At 38.8% G+C, this 22,202-nt stretch overlaps 1 protein-coding gene and 1 long non-coding RNA gene across 37 annotated transcripts in view; one reads left to right on the forward strand and one right to left on the reverse strand.

Moving 5' to 3' along the window:
* LOC131381586 (uncharacterized) overlaps positions 1 to 22,202 on the forward strand; it is a 239,395-nt gene that overhangs the window by 136,384 nt on the left and 80,809 nt on the right. Inside the window, exon 3 of the long non-coding RNA XR_009210423.1 lies at positions 10,770 to 10,920. This is a non-coding gene — a long non-coding RNA (uncharacterized LOC131381586). The remainder of the gene's footprint in view (positions 1 to 10,769; positions 10,921 to 22,202) is intronic.
* Positions 1 to 22,202, reverse strand: part of NRXN3 (neurexin 3) — a 1,690,724-nt gene that overhangs the window by 90,803 nt on the left and 1,577,719 nt on the right. The window lies entirely within an intron of this gene.

Genomic DNA, 22,202 nt, shown 5'->3' on the forward strand with positions numbered 1-22,202 from the left:
TGAGGCGGAGTCTTGCTCTGTCGCCCAGGCTGGAGTGCAGTGGCGCAATCTCGGCTCACTGCAAGCTCCGCCTCCCGGGTTCACGCCATTCTCCTGCCTCAGCCTCTCCGAGTAGCTGGGACTACAGGCGCCCGCCACCACGCCCGGCTAATTTTTTTGTATTTTTAGTAGAGACGGGGTTTCACCGTGGTCTCGATCTCCTGACCTCGTGATCTGCCCGTCTCGGCCTCCCAAAGTGCTGGGATTACAAGCGTGAGCCACCGCGCCCAGCCGGAGCAAACATTTTTAGAAAGACACTGTATCTATAGATGCTGCAAAGACAACTCAAATTCAAATCAGAAACAGAAACTGCCTTACAGTACATATGCTTTTTCTATTTTGTACTTTAAAGAAGGAGACAAAATAGTTTGCATCTTTTATCTGGTTAGAGTTCATAAGAGGCTAATAAAAATTGGGATAAAGAACTAGCCATACTATTATTTATTATAGCTCCTGCCACAAGAGTCCATATACCACATCTCCAAAGATTACTCTCTCGTCTCCTGCTTACATTGCCTTCCTGACAAGAACAACCTTGCAGGTGGAGGTGTGGGAAGGGAAAGAGAGGGAAAAGGAGCCAGAAAGCAAGAGAACAAAAATGTAATTGCCTGCCTATCAGCCCCACTATCATAATTACTTTCAAACTCTGACATGGGTTGAATCAGATGAACAACAAATCAATTTTTGCAGTTGGCGATCAGTGCATTCTTGGCTTATAACTTAAAATGTCACTGCTGGAGTACAAAGTGATGCCACTCCTGGGCTCCGCAGTACGTTGGGAAAAAAATTCAAGCTCCTTCCTTCGTGACCTTCATGCTTCTCTTGCTCTGTCACTTTTAGCCTCTAGCCACATTCTTGGTCTTCTCAGTTACCTAACAGTGTAGTCCAAGCATCTATGTGAATGCAGAGGGTTCTTGACACTGCATAGTTCTATAGAGAGCTCAGTCCTCTACATCAGGAATGTGCATTAACTATAGGGCAATACAGAACAGCACACATTGACAACCTCCAATATATAATTTCCAAGAGGTAAAGGATGAGATAACCATGCCCACAGGGCAGGGAACCTGAAGGAATGGAAGAAGAAATCCTGATTTTGGAGAGAGTTGTTATTTGACTGCCGTGTGATCACAGAGCCTTGTGGCCTCATTTAGGTAAATGAAGCATGGGTCACAAGCCATACTGATCCATTAGAATCTTTCCAGCCTCAATTTGGTCAATATTTATTGAGATCCCAGCCCTTGCCAGATACTATCTGCAGTAATGTAGGTAAAAACCAACAGTTCTACAGTCAAAGATTTCATAGTCTAGGAGGAAGAGAGAAATCATAAAATATAACCACAAAATGATTGATAAATGCTATTAAAGCAGAATAAATAAATCACCATAGTAACAGTGGAGAGAATCAATTAACTCAGAGAAAGCTGTAGTGGAAATGTGGCATTTTGATCTGGTCCTTGAAGAATGATGCCAACCTTTGTCTGCCATACTCCCACCCCATATTTCCAGCAATTTTGCTTATTTATCCACTCACATTCATCCCATCACTCATTAATTCATTCCTTGGCTATTTATGAAGCACCTACTTTGTGTTAGGCTCCATGCTAGAGTGTGGGGCTACAATGATGCCATAGCACAACCAGTTCTAGGACAAGTTATGTGAGGGTATTGTTTGATCCTTACCAACTATCAAGTACAGCCTGGAAACAATTTAATCTGCACCTACGATAGATCTAGAACCAAGATGCCCAAAATCAGACAGAATCTTCAAACGTAGACTTTCTACTTCAGCTCATAACATGAGAATCCTCTACAGAGTTGGCCAGAATGCCTGCTTAGTGTCTCAGTACTGTCTCCTCATTTATAGCCTCCTGTCCCTCTGCTCCCCTCTTCTGACCTAGGGTGGTAAAATGGGCATCTAGAACGCTACCTCTGAAGTCCAGCAGATTGTAACCTTGGCTTACTCAATGAATTCCTACTGGATTCTGCTTCTGTTTTTTGTTTGTTTGTTTGTTTTTTGTTTTTTCAGTTAGAGCCCAATCCTCTAGAGTCCAGGCACCTGATTTCAGTCTTATCCATCTTATGCTGAATATCTTTCTCTATGAATAATTTAATCTTTCTCTGGCACTAAGAATCATGCCCCCCAAACCATATCCTACTACCCTAACTTGAAATTAGATGACTGCAAACAGTAATGCCTATCTGAATTGATTCTGGGTTTGGTGTAGATGTGGAGGTTTTCCAGGATACCTGGAATTATCCCCAGAGACAGAACCTCGTTCAACTCTAGCATGAGTACCAAAATATATAAACAATCTCACTGTTTTTATGTAATAAATATCTTCTGGTGATATTTAATACAAAACAGTACTATGCACATTCGTATATAAAAGCCAGCTAAATGTAGCTGGTTTTGACATTAATAGATCATAGAATTACAGTATGGTATTAATACATACCATAATACCATCCCAGATCAATACTATCTTGCTCTTTTATATATTTCTTCTTTACTAGTAAACCCAGGAGTAGAGAAGTAAAGTGTCTACGTCACCACTCCATTTAACAATTTCAGTGGTGGGAAAAGGAAACTAACTTGTTATACATACACACACACACCTACAAACACACACACACTATATGTGTGTGTGTATATATGTATATATGTGTATATATATATATATCATACTTAATCCACTTCCTGTCCCTTTCAATAGTATGACATAAATCTGTCCCTTCCAGAATTTCACTAATTGCTTATCTCACCTATTTGCTCCTATGTGTCATGTAAAAAAATAGAGAGCAAAGATTATCTAGTAAAATTTCAGCATCAATCATCTACTTAGCACTGCCTGAATGCAGCTGATAAATAGAAAATAATATCTAGAATCTGCATGTGCACTATTATTTCCACAAAAAATAATCTTTTGGGCAGATATTTCTACCAGGTATCTCAGCAAAGCATATGTGAAGGCCAGTCCATGGGGAGACTGAATATGCTTTTTCAGAGTCTGATAATGAATGCGAAGGCAGTTTAATGGTCTGACTGTGGGTTTCTGAATATAATCCAAAGTCTAAAGTCCTAGAACTAGTTTAATCATTGTTCTTCCCTCTTTTATTCCTGGACATCTTCTCAGACTCCTAGGGAAATCTCAATGCATGAAAACACAAAGCTGTAAAGTACTTATTGTATAGAAATGAGAGGGAAGTAATTTGCTTTTGGGTAAGCAAGGTCGCCATAAGCCTGGCAGAGTGCTGGATGATATTACCATTGACTTGCTCTTTCTATTTCAGTTTTCAAGGGATGTTTCAGGTACAGGAAATGCTGAGCAAATACAGCATTGTCACTTCAGATCATGAACATCCACCTATGGGATTACAGACACTCAACAAACCCCAGTCAATATTGGGAAAGATCACAGTGATCAACACATAAACCAAACAACTAATCATTTTGGTTAGCACATTGTAATTTTCTTCTACTTGGAAGATTTTCATCATAAATCATGTAAAGTTATTCTGGGGTTTCTCTTTCCCCAGTACTCTACAACACATTCCTGCCAGTGAAGAGTCTACTATGGTTCTCTTGTATCTACAGACCCAATTGTCCCCAGTTAAGAATGGGACACATATAAAGTATTTATTAATTAGTTTATTCATTTATACTCTCAACAAATATTTATTGAGCAACTACTATATGTTAGGTCTGTTACCTACTGGTCAGCAGAGATAGAGGTTAAGAGAATAGATTCCAGATCCAGTCTGCCTGAGTTCTAATTCTAACTTCATCACCTATTAGCTGTGTAACTTTGGGTGACTTACTTAACTATTTTATTTCTCAGTGTTATCTGTTTAATAGGGACTGTTATGGGAATTAAGTGAGTTAATACATATAATGTGTTTAGAACAGTATAGGACATATGATAAGTACCCTAACTGATGCTGGCTGATTTAATAATGATGGTATAGATGATGATGTTACTTATTAGGAAGAGAGGAACATTCATCAATTAATTACACAAATGTATCACCGACAATTTATAGTACTGTAAAAGAGAAATGCACGAGGTTATGACAGCATATAAGTGAAAAATCTGACACAGTCAGGGAACTCAGTGAAGATTTCTCTGAGTAAAAAAATAACCTGAGAGCTGAGAAATAAGAACATTAATAGGCAAGAGTGTCAGGAAGAAAAGAGGATTTCATATAAACAGCACATGCAAAAGCCCTTTGTTGGAAGGCAGCAACATTTCCCATTAGTGAAATTAAAGTAAAGTCTGTAATATTGAAGCCCAGAGAATGGGCCCAGTAGGGCTCGGAGGAAGAAGGCAGACCTAGTGAGGAATAAGACTACAGAGGCAGGAGACAGATTGTACTGGACCTTGTAGGCCATATTAAGGATTTTGTCTTCTCTAAGAGCAATGGGAAGCCATTGTAGTAATTTTTACACATGAGAACAAGAATTTGCATTAACATTCCAGCTCAAAGCTCATCAGGATATAAACCAAAAAACAAGTGAGCAAGTAGTGTGATAAGTACCATGGTGATCCAGGGGTCTCTAGGATCTACCACTTCCTGGTATGCTATTCAGCCTTATTTCTTGTTACTCCTCAGCTTTCAAACTCACTTCCAGCAAAGCCAGACTACTTGCAATTCCAAATGCACCATGTAGATTCACCACTATATTCTGTGCATGTGGCAACCTCTGCCAGCCATGCCCTTCTTCTTCCTGCCTGCCTGCTAACCCCTACTAGTTCTTTGTAGCTTGACTTTAAGATCAGCCAATAACATGGTAAATACTCAAGAAATGTTTGACGCCAGCACAAATGAATTCATGTAAATTCTAACATAAACGTTTTGGACAGGCTCAGCTTTGCCAGGGCTAAGATCTTTGTGAGTTTACACATTCAAAACTGCCAGGAAGGAAGCCAGCAAGCAGCTTCAACTTTTTAAATTGAACCTAATTCCCCAGAATGCAGTGATGACAAGACCCCCGGCCAGTGGTCATATGTAGCTGATTCAATGTGATTTCTCTTTATGTGAGAAGACTGGGCCCTTGCCACCATCTGATCATGGAAATTCAGCTCAGGAGCAAGCTTTTTGAAAAAAGAAATAAGTATCTATTAGGGGTGTCAGATAACTCACTGATACATAAAATGCGGACAACCTTTGGCATGAATCGTTAGCCACATGACATGAAGCCGTATTACTTCAGCCACTAGATAGAGTGGCAGCCACTATCCTTGGAGAAAAACCCATTCCTAGAGGCTGAGAGGCAAATCATATCAAATAGTGGCATGAAGTGGACACCATATGAAACTTTTTATCTAAACAAAATAGACAAGCACACGGAGAAGTTATACTAGGATATTTGGTATAGGATATATTATGTATAAAATGAAACATTAGAAACAGGTCAAGTATTCAACAATAGGGGACTGGTTAAATGAGAATAACCAAAGAACATATTCCTGAATACGGGTATGCTATATGTTAAAAATTGATTAATTTTATATATGATGTTTAAAACCCATTTTTTTCTACTTTATACTAGAAACATCTTTATGTGTCAATGCACATGTGTGCAGTTATTGTTGAAAGCAAACTGTGTGAACATATAAGAACTGTTTTTTTTACATACTTGAAATTTACAAAACTTTTTGAAAGAAAAAAGAATGTAAAAAGTAGTAGAAGATTCCTTCTACTTCCTTACTTGTCATGTTAAACATATGGTCTCACACCGCCAGAGAAGATGGGTTCCTGGACAGAATGACCCTGCACATGGCTCTCATATTTCATAAGCAGAGATTCATCCATATGGTCAATATTGAATGAGTACCGTTTATTTACCTGGCACTATGTGATTTGCTAAAGATATTGTAGTGAATGAGAGACAGGGTGATGAGGAAAGTAGCAAACAAATGAGCAATCTATTTAAATAGAGCACGGTGAAGGCATTGCGAGGCACATATTCATTGTATCTGTCCCTTAACAGTGTCACAGAATTTCCCATAAATGAGATATTACCATACAGCAAAGGGCTATTGCAGGAGCACATGAGCCAAACGAATGTAAAAGGTGCACTGTTGCACGTGGAATACAGTAAATGTTCAGTGAAGAGTAGAAAAAGAAAAGAAAAATTGTTCCGTTGAAAGAATTGGGAGGATGTCTGAAGGTACTGTGAACCCAATTTTTACATAAAGGCAGAGTTTGCAAGATTTGGATAGGCTACAAGTGAATTGCTTCAGGACGTTTCTATTTATTACACTCACCCATTGGTCTTTTCTCCTTCCTCCTCCTGTATAAATCAGCAACACTATCTGATAGCTGAGCTTCTTATCCAGCTAGAAATAGTCTTGTATTTTATGCAAGTCTGCCTAAATGTCAGCAGGGCAAAACATGGAAGTTCCATTCAATTTGACAAATAATAAAATAGAAACACTAAGAAGAATTAGGTAATACCATTTGTCTGAAATGACTTGTAGTTGTGTGGTGTGTATGAATGTGCATGCAGGTCTATGTAAATGTTGGAAGAAGATGTAGAAGGGGGCGAGACAAATTTAGAGCAGATTTATTGGTTTAAAAATCAGATTATTAGTACTATAAAGGAGAACAGAATAGTATAATGGTTCAGATCACAGCATTCCAAAAATGTCAAATAAAACAGTTTTCCAGACTTGAAAGATATTAGCAGATGCACTAGGGTAAACACTGCCTTGAGAACAGGTCTATATAGGTGAATGGTTTTGCATGTTTTTTATCCCCTCTTTTTGGCCTAGATAAAGTCACATAGCTAAGTACTTTCCTCCAGAGCAGCCTGGCCATCAGCCTGCCATGCAGATTTCTCTGCATAACAGTAACATGGAGGTGTATAAGGAAATGCTCTATGACTGGCAGTTTCCTTGCTTAAAGTTCAGAAAAAAAATGAAGGAATAGAGTCTAGAAGAAAAGAAAGAAAACAGCATGGTTTATTAGATGACCTTAAATGTAGCTGCAGTGTATTCCCTCCCTAGACATGGCACCCATGCTAGAGCACTGAATAAAGGCATGGTACAAGATAAAACGATGTAACAACTCCCTTATTCTCTTGGTTCTCCACTCCTTATCAGCTGAGCTAATATTTACAATGCAATTACTGCTCTGAATGATTCAACATTCTTCCCCTTTCATATAGCTGATTTTCTTTTCAAAGGCTGAGTCACTCTGGGGAAAATCTTTTTCTCAGTGGATTCCCCTTCCCTTCCCTCAGCTTTACCTGGATGAAAACAAAGATTATAAACATGGCTGCAATTGGTACTAAAGAAATAAGGTTGAAAATGAGGGCAGATGTTCCCTGTTCAACAGTGTTTTGAGGACTGAGGATAAGATCTTAACACCCCCCCCATCAAAAGAAAAACAAACAGTAACCTAATAATTTATTTCCATATGTAAAAAAGCTAGGTATCATTGGACAGGGTGAACTATTATTAAACAATGCCACATTTACAAAGAGTTAATTTTTACTTTAGAAATAACATACCCTCCCTATGTGTACCTAAATGTTATTTCTTCATTTTCAGAAAAAGCACAATAAAAGTTAAATAAATTGTTTAAAGCAAATGAAGGCTTTACATGGAAATGAGGATTCAAAATTTACTTCCTCCTAGCTGCCACTGCTATGATCTGAATGTGTGTGCCCCACCCCGCCACCCAAATTATATATTGAAAGCTAATCACCAATGTAATGGTATCAGGAGGTGGAGTTTTTGGGAAGTGATTAGGTCATGATGGCAGAGCCCTCATAAGTGGGATTAATTCTCTTGAAAGAGAGACCCCCTGTCCTTTCCATCATGTAAGGACATAACTGGAAGTCGCCATCTATGAACCAGGAAGCAAGCTCTCACCAGACATCAAATCTGCCAGCGTCTTGATCTCAGACTTCCCAGCCTCCAGATCTGTGACAAATACATTTCTGTTGTTTATAATGTACCGAACTTCGTGGCATTTTGTTATAGCACCCTAAATGGACTAAGGTAGCTAACTGCCTTTGAAACTCACTGTCATCATGAATGGCATTAGTCAGTTTTATGCAACCTGTCTTTAAAAACAATTGACCCAGCAATCCCATTACTGGGTATATACCCAAAAGATTATAAATCATTTTACTACGAAGACACATGCACACGTATGTATAAATCATTCTACTATAAAGACACAAGCACACGTATGTCTACTGCAGCACTACTCACAATAGCAAAGACTTGGAACCATCCCAAATGCCCATCAGTGATAGACCTGGAAAAAGAAAATGTGGCACATATACGCTATGGAATACTACGCAACCATAAAAAAGGATGAGTTCATGTCCTTTGCAGGGACATGGATGAAGTTGGAAACCATCATTCTCAGCAAACTAACACAGGAACAGAAAATCAAACACCGCATGTTCTCACTCTTAAGTGGGAGTTGAACAATGAGAACACATGGACACAGGGACGGGGGAACATCACACACCGGGGCCTGTCAGGGGGTGGGAGGCTAGGGGTGGGATAGCATTAGGAGAAATACCTAATGTAGATGACAGGTTGATGAGTGCAGCAAACCACCATGGCACGTGTATACCTATGTAACAAACCTCCATGTTCTGCACATGTACCCCAGGACTTAAAGTATAATTTTTAAAAAATTGAAGAGAAGAAAAAACAGATGTTCATTTAACTCTCCATGAAAATGTTTGCATGATACTATCACTTTGCATCTCTCTTAAGTAATGGTGATAATGAGAAGATGAAAAATAGCCACTACAACTTACTGGGTTTTTCTTTGTGACAGGCATTGCACAAAACCAATAACCATGGGTTGCCACATTTAATCCTCACAACAGTTCTACAAGGCCAGTTCTATTATTAGATCTTCCTTTTACAAACAAGAAAATAAGACTTAGAGAAGCCAAACACATTGATAAGAAAATGGAGTTAATAAGTGATGGACATATGAACTCAGTCTTGCTAACATCAGAGCATCAACATTTAACTCACTGGCAATTTTGCCTTTTAAGAAAAAAAAAAAAAATTCATTAAATTGAAAAAAAAAGTGAAGCCAGGAAATCTCTGAAAGCTTTGGGTCATACCCACAGATTAGCCATTTTATAATACCTTTACATTTCAAGCAACCTTCTTTCTTCCGTTCAACATCTGCTTGGACGCACTTTCTAACTACTTGAACATGCGAGTGCAGCATTTCATAAATCAGATTATGTGCAAAACTAATTCAATCACTTATTGGAAAGAGTTAATGCACTAATTTTCTTACAAGGAATATCCTGCCATAACCTGGTTGATTTCATAGTGCTAGCAATTTTTCTAATATTGTCTCATGAAGTCACCCGGACTGATTCCTCCAGAGTATGGTAGAAGTAAGAATTATAATATGCTGAGATACAGAACTCCATAAAGGCAGTTTTGAGGCTTCCCCCTAACCTTGTTTCCAATATAAAATCAGCATTCCCCTAGACATCTTACACAAATTAATTCAGGATGCAAATTCTTGACTTCCTGAATTTATAGTCACCCAAGAGTGACTGCTACAAGCAAATGCTTATGTTGAGTGCAGGGTCAGGAATAAGCTAAAGTTTCTCTCAAGTTTATGGCTTCAAAGGCACAAAAATGTCTGATAGATAAGACATCATCTTCCTTTTAATTCTGGCCTTTAGCCAGAACACATGAAAAGTTAAAGATTTTCCTTTTGTATATGAGTAGATTTAGCTTCTTAATACACATAATCAAAATACAAATTATTTGATTCAAAACTGGACACTACTGCTGAATTGAGAATACTTCTAGTGAGATCTATTTTTTTTTTGATACGGAGTCTCGCTTTGTTGCCAGGCTGGAGTGCAGTGGCGCCATCTTGGCTCACTGCAAGCTCGGCCTCCAGGGTTCATGCCATCCTCCTGCCTCAGCCTCCCGAGTGGTTGAGACTACAGGCACCCGCCACCACGCCCAGCTAATTTTTGTATTTTTAGTAGCTACTGGGTTCACCATGTTGGCCAGCATGAGATCCAGTTCTATAGAAAAGATTTCAAACAAATCCACCTACTGTTGGTCAGACAGCCATGGTCTAAGGAGAAAGGTTTCAGAGTAGAACAGATGTTTGGAAAAAAATAGAATGCAGTTCTCTTCTCTATTGACCAAACAATCTGTGTCATATTTGAGGGAACAACATTCTTCACACCCAGCTATGATGAAGGATCATTGCGTTGAACTAAGCTTTAAGTTCGCTGCTTCCTTCTCAGATAATACAATACAGAAAGCCAAAGGAAGAGGAGCCGTCGGATGACAAAATGCTTCTTAGTTACCGTTGACTCAAAAGCTAAGGTCAACAACAGAAGACAAATATTAAATATATAAAAATATATTAAATATCTTTTTGCATTATCTGCCACTGTTCTATTACATCTCCAGAGGGCGGGATCTCTCTTGGCCATCTCAACTCCTCTGTCCCCTTCCTCATCATCACTTCACAAAGTATTAAAATGTGTTCTTTTTCTCTATTGGATAGAGCTCATTTGTTATTCACATAACTATGGAAAAGGGTTATGAAGTGAATCCATCCTCAGGCCACCCTCAGTAACCATGGGCAGGGGGGCAGGCACATGTAAATCCAAGGCTACTGAGCTGAGGTGCTGCTTCGCAGCCAGAGTTTTGCAGGCATACCCACAGAAATCTTTGTGCTTTTCTAATTTGTGGTAGGTGCACTTTGTCAGCATCATGATAACCCAGAAGAGAACATGTGTAGATGGCCTCTATGAAGCTCTTTTGCTTGTTAGCAGCTGGTCAAAGTTAGCAGAAATGGGAGGAAGCGAACTGAACCAACAAAAGAGAACTGAGCGATTCATCCCGGGTAAGGCTCTTTCTTTGCATTTTAAAACAAATCTATTTTGTTTCAAGATTCCCCTTGCTGTTTGTGAAAATTTTTTTTTTTTTAGTTATATACTGTTTGAATATTTTTTCTCATTTTTCTCTTCCACTTTTTTCTTCTTGTCTTTGTAACTTCTTTCCTTTAAAGAGAATGCCTTGGGTCAAACAGCTGCGTTATTTCTCAGAGAGGCTTAAAAAAAAAAAAAAAGGTTAAGTTATCCGCACTTACACTCTAGGCCTTTGAATTAGAAATAAGAATTATTATATTTTTAAATCTCAGGGAATATAACTGGTATTTGTATTAGGAGGTTCTGGGTCCTTCTTTAAGTTAGTTACCACTCTATTTTTAAAGATAAATGTTCTCAGACTTTCTAACTATCACTGGGTCTTAATTAGCTCACCACGCTTCTTTCTAATGAGAAGTATTATGCCATGGTTTGATATAATCCCACTTTATTTTTGCCCTATTAATAACTGTTTGTCTTTTTTACCTTGGACAAGTGTATTTTATGTGCTGATGTACTCAGTTGGAAATTTACATGCATGCACACACATAGTATATATATGTATTTGAAAGCTGTAGGCAGAGGGTAATTTCCTAGTAGACCAACTACGGGAATCGTCTTGCCTGAGTTCTAATATGCATCTTAGTCATGTAACACAGAATTCATTTTCCTGATCCTATTCTTATGTCAAATTCAGAAGCTAAAAATATTCATACAGACAGATATTGTCTTCCCACGTGACCCCATTCAAATGTCATATAGATATATTTTGATCTGACTTCCCATTGCCAGATAAACAGCACAGATTTTCTTTCTTCCAAAAAAATGAATTTTTTATGTGTGTTTCTTCCTAATCAAGACATTCTATTCCATCCTGAGAATAATCCATATTATTCTTATTATAACTTTATTACCAAGCTTGGGTAAAAACTTTATGTCAGGAATAGCAGATATTTGCTTTGAAGTCACAGTCTAAATTATTTCTGAAATTAAATACTTTACTAGAAATATGACTTCAAGTTTTTCCTCTGAATGTCACATAATAAAGCAATTGTCATTAGAAGTAGAATATAAGACTTCTAGGAGGAATTTGCTCTCCTTGATAAGACTGAAAGAAGATAGCTTTCTTTAATTGCTCAAATAAAAGGTTTTATAGAAGTATATGTAAGGTATTTTTTTTTATTTACTCTGAATACTCCTAGGACCAATAATTGAAGGAAACAAAGTTTACATTTCATTGGGCTTTTTTTCTTGTAAAAACAGCAGAGAAAGAATACTGTCAATAGTAAAAGACAGGTCTATCAAAGTGTGCACTGTCAGTAATAAAGAAGTATTCTTTGGCTATTTCTGGGTATCAGCAGTTGGTCTTCTTAAGCCTTAGCCACTTCTTATTAAAAAGTGTGTTTACTACCCAGTTATAACAAGAAGTCCTGACTTGAAAGAGAAATTGGCCTCCTTAACTTCTTACTGTCAGGGAGAACTGAAACTACTAGATGGTTTTGCCAAACCTCAAAACATTTGATCTTGCCACGATCTAAAAAAATCTTATTACACTGTATCACCAACTTTGTCTTCCAACCCCTGCAATGTCTTTTCCTCCAAGAGTCGATTTCTGTAATACTGAAAATGTTTAGTAGAATAAGAAGATATTAAGGCAAACAAAAATTAAAGATAATTTTGTCCAATTTCTCTCTTCCAAGGATGAGAAAGCTGAGTCTCTTGCAGTTTAAATGACTTCTCTGGGCAGTTGTAACTTGGCAACCCGTGCTAGAAAGCCAAACCTTGGGAGGTAAAAAGTGTTTTGAATAATGCCTGTGTGGTTGGACAACAGTCCTGTTAAGGTTTCTTGCAATGCTGAGTGTGTATAATCAGTTTACTTTCTACTGAGCCACACTATTTCTGGTTCTCTTTGGATTTCTGACACTGTTGCACACGTCCTGGACCTAACTGGGCATTTGTTTGGAGATATAGTATCCGTGTGTAGTTCACCCTTTTTTGTCCTTTAGGAATTTAATAGTTTGGATATTTGTCCCCTCCAGATCTCATGTTGAAATGTGATCCACAGTGTTGGAGGTAGGGCCTAGTAGGAGGTGTTTGGTCATGGGGCAGATCCCTCATGAATGGCTTGGTGCCTTCCTTGAGGTAATGAGTGAGTTCTTTTATTTTCATGAAATCTGATTGTTAAAACCTGCCTGAACCTCCTATCCTCTCTCTTGCTCTCCCTGTCTCTCCATGAGATCTCTACACATAGCTCTCCTTCCCCTTCTGCCATGAGTGAAGGCTTCCTAGGAGCTTCACCAGAAGGAGATGTTGGTGCCATGCTTCTTGCACAGCCTGCAAAACTATGAGCCCCAATAAACCTCTTTTCTTTATAAATTACTCAGTCTCACATGTTTATAGCAACACAAAAAAAAGACAGGAAGCCAAATATATATATAAAGGGAATAAGAAGGAATTAGAAATCAACCTGCTGATCAAAAATGAAGAGAATTTGTTAAACTTGCTCCATGAAGGTAATTCTATTTTGTTCCATAGGATTTAGTTTCCTGTAAAAAACAAAAATAAACAAACAAAAAAAAAACTAGCAAATTCCCTTAAGGTCAGTTCACAACACACTCTACTTTAATGGATAATGTATATTTAATGGAGGGGAAAGAAAGTATATTTCTTATTGTCCAAAGGCTTAAAATAGCTTTGTGAGCTGACAACAGAAAAAAATTAATAGGGCTTCTTTTGCTTTCACCTGATATTCACCTTTTGATGATAGGATGGTCTCTCGCATGATAGGCCTCTCCACGGGATCCTAAACTTAATAGTATCTAAAAAGTTGAGAGTGATTTAACAAACTGTTGGATTTTAATCCTTCATCTCACATAAGAAGAAACCAAGGTCCTGAAAGGTCATGTCCAAGGTCATACTACAGCTTAGTGGCAGACCTAGGCAGGAACTCAGGAATCCTAACTTCTAGGCTAGCATTCTTCCCACTGCATCATGCTGTACCTGTTTTGAAACTAGATGGATGATACCAAATGCTTCACAGGATTTTAAAATTGCTGATACAAACATACACATTTGCTTTGGATTAAAACAGGAGGAGAAAAAGCAGAGCTAATTAAAACTGCAGGGAGAATTTATAATAATTTCACCAGATACAATATCACCATTAATTTTGCTTGGTCTTCTCAATAATATCAGGAAACCCATCAGTGATTAGACAATGCCCCTGCTTCTGTTTGGGCTTTTCTGCAAGACGGGACCATCATCAGGACGATGGTAACAGTACCAAGGTGGTCTTATTTCCCCCTAGTTGTTCTGACATCAATGCACCCATCAAGAGCAAACATGTTGCATCTCTTTTGTGTCCTCATTTTACAACTGCCTTTATTTGCTTTCCATCTGAATACGTTGTTGCTAATCTTAGAGCAGGAGAGAGCCCCTGAAGAAAACTAATTTGCACACAGCTGCAATTAATCAGACGGCTTGGAGAGGGGTAGTGAACCCAAATGTCCTCTTGAAATGGGAAGCTTAAGTACCAGTAGGGCTTTGTGGGGACCAAGCTCGCCCGGTTCTGAAGGTGAAGCTAGACCTCAGAGCATGAGGAATGATGACTAATTTGGCATTCCAACAAGGCCACAGCCTTCAGAGGGTACATTTCATGTGAACCCTTAGCCAAGGAATACAGCAGAGGCACAAAACATCCGCTGACCACTCACAAAAGCAAGGATTGTCGGAAAACATTCTATTTTTTGTTTTCCTTCCCCCACTAGCTGAACTTTCGGGTTCCCAGTAGTAAAGCCAGTTTTTATATTTAGTTTCATTCTCAGATCTCCTGGGTGAGTGGGCTTATAGATTTTGGTCAGAGGGATGGATAACTCAAGCCCAAAATTCTCTAGGCAAAATATTCACTTACTGGGAGCACTTTGACTGGACGGTTTTTTGAAATGGATAATTTGACTGGTATGAGAAAGTTAGATTGGAAACTCCCTGTTACTGGCATGTTCTGCTTTGGCATGGGCTGGAAAACAGCACTTTGGGGCAGAATATTAATATTTAGTTCTCTGGTTGGAATTGGTACATGCTGATGTGACAAAGAAAAGCTGTAAAAGAAGAGCACATTTTTCAAATATATATTTAATGGTAAAAAGACAAGTTAAGTTTCATATCCACATTCAATTGATTGATATTTATTTTATTCAGATGTTTTAACTGGCCCCAGAAAGAAATATCCTCTCTAAAAGCAAAATAATCAATCTTCAGAGCTAGAAAAGAAAAACTTCTCATAAATGACTCAAAGGCAAGATGACCCATTTCTGATTTATATGATGATATAAACCCAGAGTGGGAGAGGAAGAAGGAAAGTGTATCTGAGTATGTTTGAGAATTAAATGCCAAAAATCAGACACTTCTATATTTTGTGAGGAAATCATGGTTTACTGTGATTTTCAGAAAAGTCATCAACGGTTCGTTTAACTTGGCTCTGGGTACTTCGTTCCCTAGTATATGCTCCAGACTCATGCCTGCCAGTTATGTTTTCAGATTGAAGCAGAGCTATGATGATTTTTCAGGGGCTATTAAAGTCCCCACAAGAGAATTACCAAAATGAAGATAGAGATAAGAGATTTTCGGGAGGTAGACGCCAGAAAGTAAATGAAAATTACTTACTTTTCAATTATAAGATTGGGGACTGACCATTTTTTAAAGATAACTATACAAATTGGCACTGTGTTAAGTAAAGCTTAAATGTGAAAATCAGGATTTACATAGGAGATAAGATACGTAAGGGGTGATTATTTGCTTAGAAAAAAGGTTTATAATAAAGGTCATTAAAATAGTAAGTTCTTCCTCATCCTTAAACAATGGCTTGATTTCCAAGAATTCAATTCCTATCTAACTATGCAGGAAACTGCCTAGCATAAAAAGCAAGCTACGCAGAGCCATACAGGTAAATGTAAATGATCCTGGCTAAGTGTGGCTGCAGTTTATCTCTCTATGATCATAGAGACATTGCTGGAAGACAATAAGAATGCTAGAGAGTTTAAAAGAAAAACATTAGAATGAGTTGTAGAGAAAGACAGTAAACTACTTCTAGCAAAAAAAAAAAAAAAAAAAATTCTTCAATATTTTTTCTTCATAAAAAATGGAAGGTGGGGTATTTCCAGACCAAGATAGAAATAAGAGCCTTTTATTAGCCAGAAAACCAGAAAGCATGGGATTTACACTGTAGAGGAATCTAGGTTATATTCTAAGAAAAAAACAAATATACATATGTAGATACAGATAGATGTAGAGAGAGAGAGAATGATACTAATATAAACCATAGATTCAAAAAACAAAAATATAAATATAACAAAATATACAAATTTTAAAACATAGTATAACAGGCATTTACATAGCATTTACATTGTTTTAGATATTATAACTAATCTAGAGATGATTTAAAGTACATGAGAGGATGTGTATAGGTTTATATCATATAAATGAGAAATGGGTCATCTTGACTTTGAGTCACTTACAAAAAGTTTTTTTCTACTTCTGAACAGTGATTATTTTGCTTTTAGAGAGTGTATTAAACCATTCTCACAGTTCTATAAAGATATACCTGAGACTGGGTAATTTATAAAGGAAAAAGGCATAATTGACTCACAGTTCTGCATGGCTGGGGAGGCCTCAGGAAACTTACAGTTATGGGAGAAGATGAAGGGAAAGCAAAAACCTTCTTCACATGGCAGCTTAAAGAAGGGAAGAGCAGAGCGAAGGGGGAAGAGACCCTTATAAAACCATCAGATCTTGTGAGAACTCTACTCACTACCACGAGAACAGCATGGGGCAACCGTTCCATGATCCAATCACCTCCTGAGAGGTCCCTCCCACAACACACAGGGATTACAATTCAGATTATAATTCAAGATGAGATTTGGGTGGGGACACAGAGCCAGAACACATCAGAGTGGATCTTTCTTCCTGGGGCCAGTTGAAACATTTGAATAAAATATCAGTTTATAAATACATGTAAATATACATACGTGTACGTGTGTGTGTGTGTGTATATATGTATATGTGTGTGTATATATGTATATGTGTGTGTGTGTATATATATACACGTATATATATACGTATATACACGTATATATATACGTATATATACGTATATATACATATATATGTATATATATGTGTGTATATATAGAGAGAGAGAGTGAGAGTGAGTCTTCCCTCTGTATCCATCAAGGGAATTGATTCCAGGACCCCTGTGGATACAAAATCTGGAGATGCTCAAGTCCCTAATGGCACAGTATTTGCATATAATCTATACACGTCCTCCCATGTACTTTATTTATGTTTTTGAGATGGAGTCTCGCTCTGTCGTCCAGGCCGGAGTGAAGTGATGCAATCCCGGCTCACTGCAAACTCCGCCTCCCTGGTGTAAGTGATTCTTATGCCTCAGCCTCCCGAGCAGCTGGGATTACAGCCATGTGCCACCACACCTGACTGATTTTTGTTTTTGTTTTTTCTTCTTTTAGTAGAGATGGGGTTTCACCATGTTGGCCAGGCTGGTCTTGAACTCCCGACCTTAGGTGATCTCCCTGCCTCGGCCTCCCAAAGTGCTGGGATTACAGGCATGAGCCACTGCTCCCATCCCTCTCCCATGTACTTTAAATCATCTCTAGATTAGTTGTAATACCTAAAACAATGTAACTGCTATGCAAATGGCTGTTATACTGTGTTTTAAAATTTGTATTTTGTTGTTGTTATTTTGTTTGTTTGCTTTGCTTTTTGAATCCATGGTTGGTTGAATCTGTGGATGGGGAACCTGTGAATATATATACAGAGAACTGTATATATAAAATCTCACATCATGTTAGGCATATGAGAATGAGAGGTGGGCAGGCTTAGGCAACTCAATTAGAAATTTCATGGTAAAAGGTAAGTTTCAATTCAGAGAGCATACCATCATCCCCATAATAAGCACAGTCTATTTTCATACCTTTCTCTAGAAGCAAGAGATTAGCTATCCTATCTAAGGTTCTCTCTGGTCACCCTGACATTTTACTTTTTGTGGGGGTTTTAATTATCAGAAACAGAAGTAGAAAATAATATCAATGACAAAGTCAAAGATGGCTAATGAGGAAGAGTCCTTGCGACTCCACACAAGTATTTTAGGACCCTGACTTTGCAGAATGAGAGATGTATGACTCAATCAATAAGACGAGATGGCATGAAATACTATAACCTGCCCTGATGGGGTGGGGAGGCTGTTTCTTAATGGGCAGGAAAATCAGGACCACCAGGTTCTACTCTCAGGTCTCATGTTGTCTTAGCTTTTGTGACCTTCATTAAACAGTTTTGATTACAGATGAATTTGCAAAGTATGTCATAGAATAGAGAATCATAAAGACAACTTGCTGAAAGTCTAAACTCACAAATGGGACAAGGGCAAAAAGAGATTCAGGTCCAAAGGCAGCAGCAGCACGGGCCACTTCCATAACAGAGTCTACATTGGTAAGAATGCAAATACAAGGACGTAGTCAAGCATATAATTACTTTAAAAATTCAAACCAGTAAAAATTTAACGTGCCCTTGTTTACATTTCAGGTGTAGGATTAAAAAATGGAAATAAATTGTCTTATTACTTCTCCCTGGTTTGTCACTCAGACTCACCACAATACAGGCTTTCCTCCAACTAGGCTGAGTCACTATTCTTACTCTCCAACCAACCCTAAGTATTAATCAGAATAGAAGCATCTGAGCTGGTTCTAATCCAGTCCTTCTCTGCTGCCCTTCCCCTACCAGGTGTACTGGTCAATTATAAGGGCTAGGACTTCTTCAGTCTGTTAAGGACAAATCATGAGACATGCAAACTGAAAAGCGTAAAATCAGACTCATCAAAATTATCTGAAAGCAAGTGATTCTTGACAGTGCACAAGTCATGAGTTAGAATTCTGGGTGCTCAGACAATGTCTTTCTCCCCAAACCATAGTTATTCATTTGTTTTCATAGCTAATTTATTGTCAATCTGCTACACACAGGAGATTGCTTTAAATTCTGTGATGAACATGATATAACCTCAAAGAATGTTGAACTACTAGGGAATGTATTTAGACATGCAATAAAAAGAAACGTTTGGTGTATTAAGTGCTTTGAATGAGAAATCAAGGAACAGGGAGAGAATATGAGGTACCCCTCACCTCAATGTGGTGAGCGGTGACAAAGGCTTCCCAGATTGGTGACATCCAATGTGAGGCAACAGGCAAAGGGATTGGAAGATGAAGCCAGTGTTGATGGCAAATGGCAAGGTTGTTTCAGGCAAGGGAATAGCATGTTAACAAACCAGGCACCGCACGGTGGCTCACTCCTATAATCCTAGATTTTTGGGAGGCCAAGGCAGGAGGATCACTTGAGCCCAGGAGTTTGAGAAAAGCCTGGGCAACATAGTAATACCCTGTCACTACAAAAAAAAACAACACTGAAGCACTGCAGCTTGGAAGCAGAAGACAGCAAGGTGGACACTTACAGTTGCTTTTTGTGGATTATCTGCCTGTTTGATGTGAATTATCTAGCACTGCCACTATGAGCAGGCACCATCTGGATGGAGGTGTGGGTGTGCTCTCATGCATGGCGAAGCAGCCCCACACCCCAAAGACAAATGTGAGCAGACACATTTTCCATATCTGTGCACTCTTGTTCAGAATGGAAAGCCATCAGATACCCGACAGTCTCCCCCTAACAATGCCCAAGACGATTAACTTCTCACAGCTTGTAGCAGGCAGGTGGCTGACACAGGCTAGGTGAGAACTTTCAAGCACACTTCAAACAGCTCAATTAGATCAAGAGAAAAGCCTCCTAAAACAGATCCATAGATTTACTGTAAAAAATTTTCCTTCTCTTCACAATATTAAAAAAAAAATACCATCGGCTTCTTCAGGACCAGGAGCTGACAGGTTGAGCCAGCTTTTCTGGTGCCTGCCTTTCAATTTAGCCTGCTTGACTTTTTTTTTTTTTTTTTTTTTTTAATCTGCCACAATCACAAGGTTTGCAAACCCTTCATTCTACAGCATTTATGAGGGAGAACAGTTTCCTTCTCTCTGTCTGTCCCAGAAACCGTCGCAATTCACTATGCATTTGTACATTTGACAGTAGCTCTATGGCAAAAGAAGGGGAGAGAGAGGGTAAGAGCACCCGTGCTAGCCATTACAATCACAGAAAAGAACAACAAGGAAAGTTTTTTTAAAATGAGTAAACCCGCCACTGGCCTCTTTATTGAGCTCTGCCATAGTTACTAGGCACATGTGGGGAAGACAGAGTGACTATATGGCTTCTAATGCATCGTCCATAACTCAGCACTGTGCAGGAGGCAAGCAACTCTTCAAGGGGTTGTCAGAAGGGGACCATAAATATACTGTGTATTAGGTGAAATGACCAAAAGGATAGAGGTGAGTATCTGGATGGCTTGGCAAAGGAACCACATGGAACATCTCTACCTCTTTACTCTTACTCCTCCGTTGTCAACTGTTAATAATCCACACTTTACCCTTTTCCAGTCCGATATTTCTGCTTAATAACTTGGATAAAAATATGTTTATTAAGAAAAACAGCAACCACAATGCTCACTCACTAAGTGCTTGCTGTATGCCCTCCCTTATAACTTTAAGAGGCGCTTTTTTTTTTTTTTTTTTTTAGAGGGAGTTTTTTTTTGAGACGGAGTCTTGCTCTGTCGCCCAGGCTGGAGTGCAGTGGCGCAATCTCGGCTCACTGCAAGCTCCGCCTCCCAGGTTCACGCCATTCTCCTGCCTCAGCCTCTCCGAGTAGCTGGGACTACAGGCACCCGCCACCACGCCCGGCTAATTTTTTGTATTTTTAGTAGAGACGAGGTTTCACCGTGGTCTCGATCTCCTGACCTCGTGATCCGCCCGTCTCGGCCTCCCAAAGTGCTGGGATTACAAGCGTGAGCCACTGCGCCCGGCCTGACTTTTCTTAATTTAAGTTCCAGGATACATGTGCAGGACGTGCAGGTTTGTTACATAGGTAAACATGTGCCATGGTGATTTGTTGCAGCTATCAACCCATCACCTGAGTATTAAGCCCCACATGCATTAGTTATTTATATCCTGACACTCTCCCTCCCCATCCCCAACAGGCCCCAATGTGTGTTATTCCCCTCCCCATGTCCATGTGCTCAGCTCCCACTTATGAGTGAGAACATGTGTTGGGTTTCCATTTGTTGTCTTATTTAGAGTTCACAACAACCCTATAAAGTCGATGTTAGTATTCTATTTTATAGATGAGGAAACTAAGAGTTTCAATAGCCCACCCAAAGACACACATCAAGGGCATGAAAGAGCCACCTAAGTTTGACTCCAGGGCCCAAGTTCATATCCACTATTTACTCTTAAGTATATAATCAGTGACTTGTGACATTAAACATATGATTACTTCTTCTAGAGTGCTTTGGTTTTGTTTTTGATTTTTAGAAAACTGGTTCTTAAAACCTGAAACCAATAACAATATATGTTAGATTATTAGACACGTTGGTTAGATTTTGACACATCAATTGGCTGAGTTACACAAATTCCTCACATTTACTACATGGCTTTAGTAAATCAGTCCTTGTCCTTTGTAGGTCAGAAGGGGCTCTTGACTTGAGCTGTAGAATTCCACAGTAGAATATTTTGAATTGGGAAACATAGTGCAGGAAATGGGTCATATTTCCTGCGTTCGGGGTTCTCCCACTGCACTATTTTCCTGGAAAAGTTGTGAAGTAACCTAGCGTTTTCTTGCTTCCTCCAATCCACTTTTTTCCAACAGCCATCATAATTTTCAGAAATGAAATTTTATCATGTCACCGTCTGGTTTAAAAGTCTTCAATGGTCCCTCATTGCACTAAAAGTAAAATCCTAGTGGCACGAAGTGCTCCAGAAAACAATGTCCCAGTTCCTCCACACTGCAGTTTTGGTAAAACTACCTGCCCTATGAGCATTTATGTATGTAGCTTTTCTGACTCCATTTCAACTTGTAGGGAGCTCTGAAGTCTCATTTCTTCCTAGCAGACTTTGGCATCAACTGCTGAGAGCCAAATGCCCTATTGTGTACTTGAGGGATAAGAGAAGGAAAATACAGGTGTAGGTAGCTTTTGTTTCAGCCTTGCTCTAGGTAAAGTGTCAGGAGAAGTTTGCTTCAGCAAATCTTTAATCCTTTCTAGAGGAATATATGGTAGCTTTAGGGGTTCTTTAAGAAGTAACTGTCTAAATAGTTTTAGGGGTTC

This window comes from Hylobates moloch, unplaced genomic scaffold (assembly GCF_009828535.3).
Source record: "Hylobates moloch isolate HMO894 unplaced genomic scaffold, HMol_V3 SCAFFOLD_16, whole genome shotgun sequence".
Classification (NCBI taxonomy): Eukaryota; Metazoa; Chordata; class Mammalia; order Primates; family Hylobatidae; genus Hylobates; species Hylobates moloch.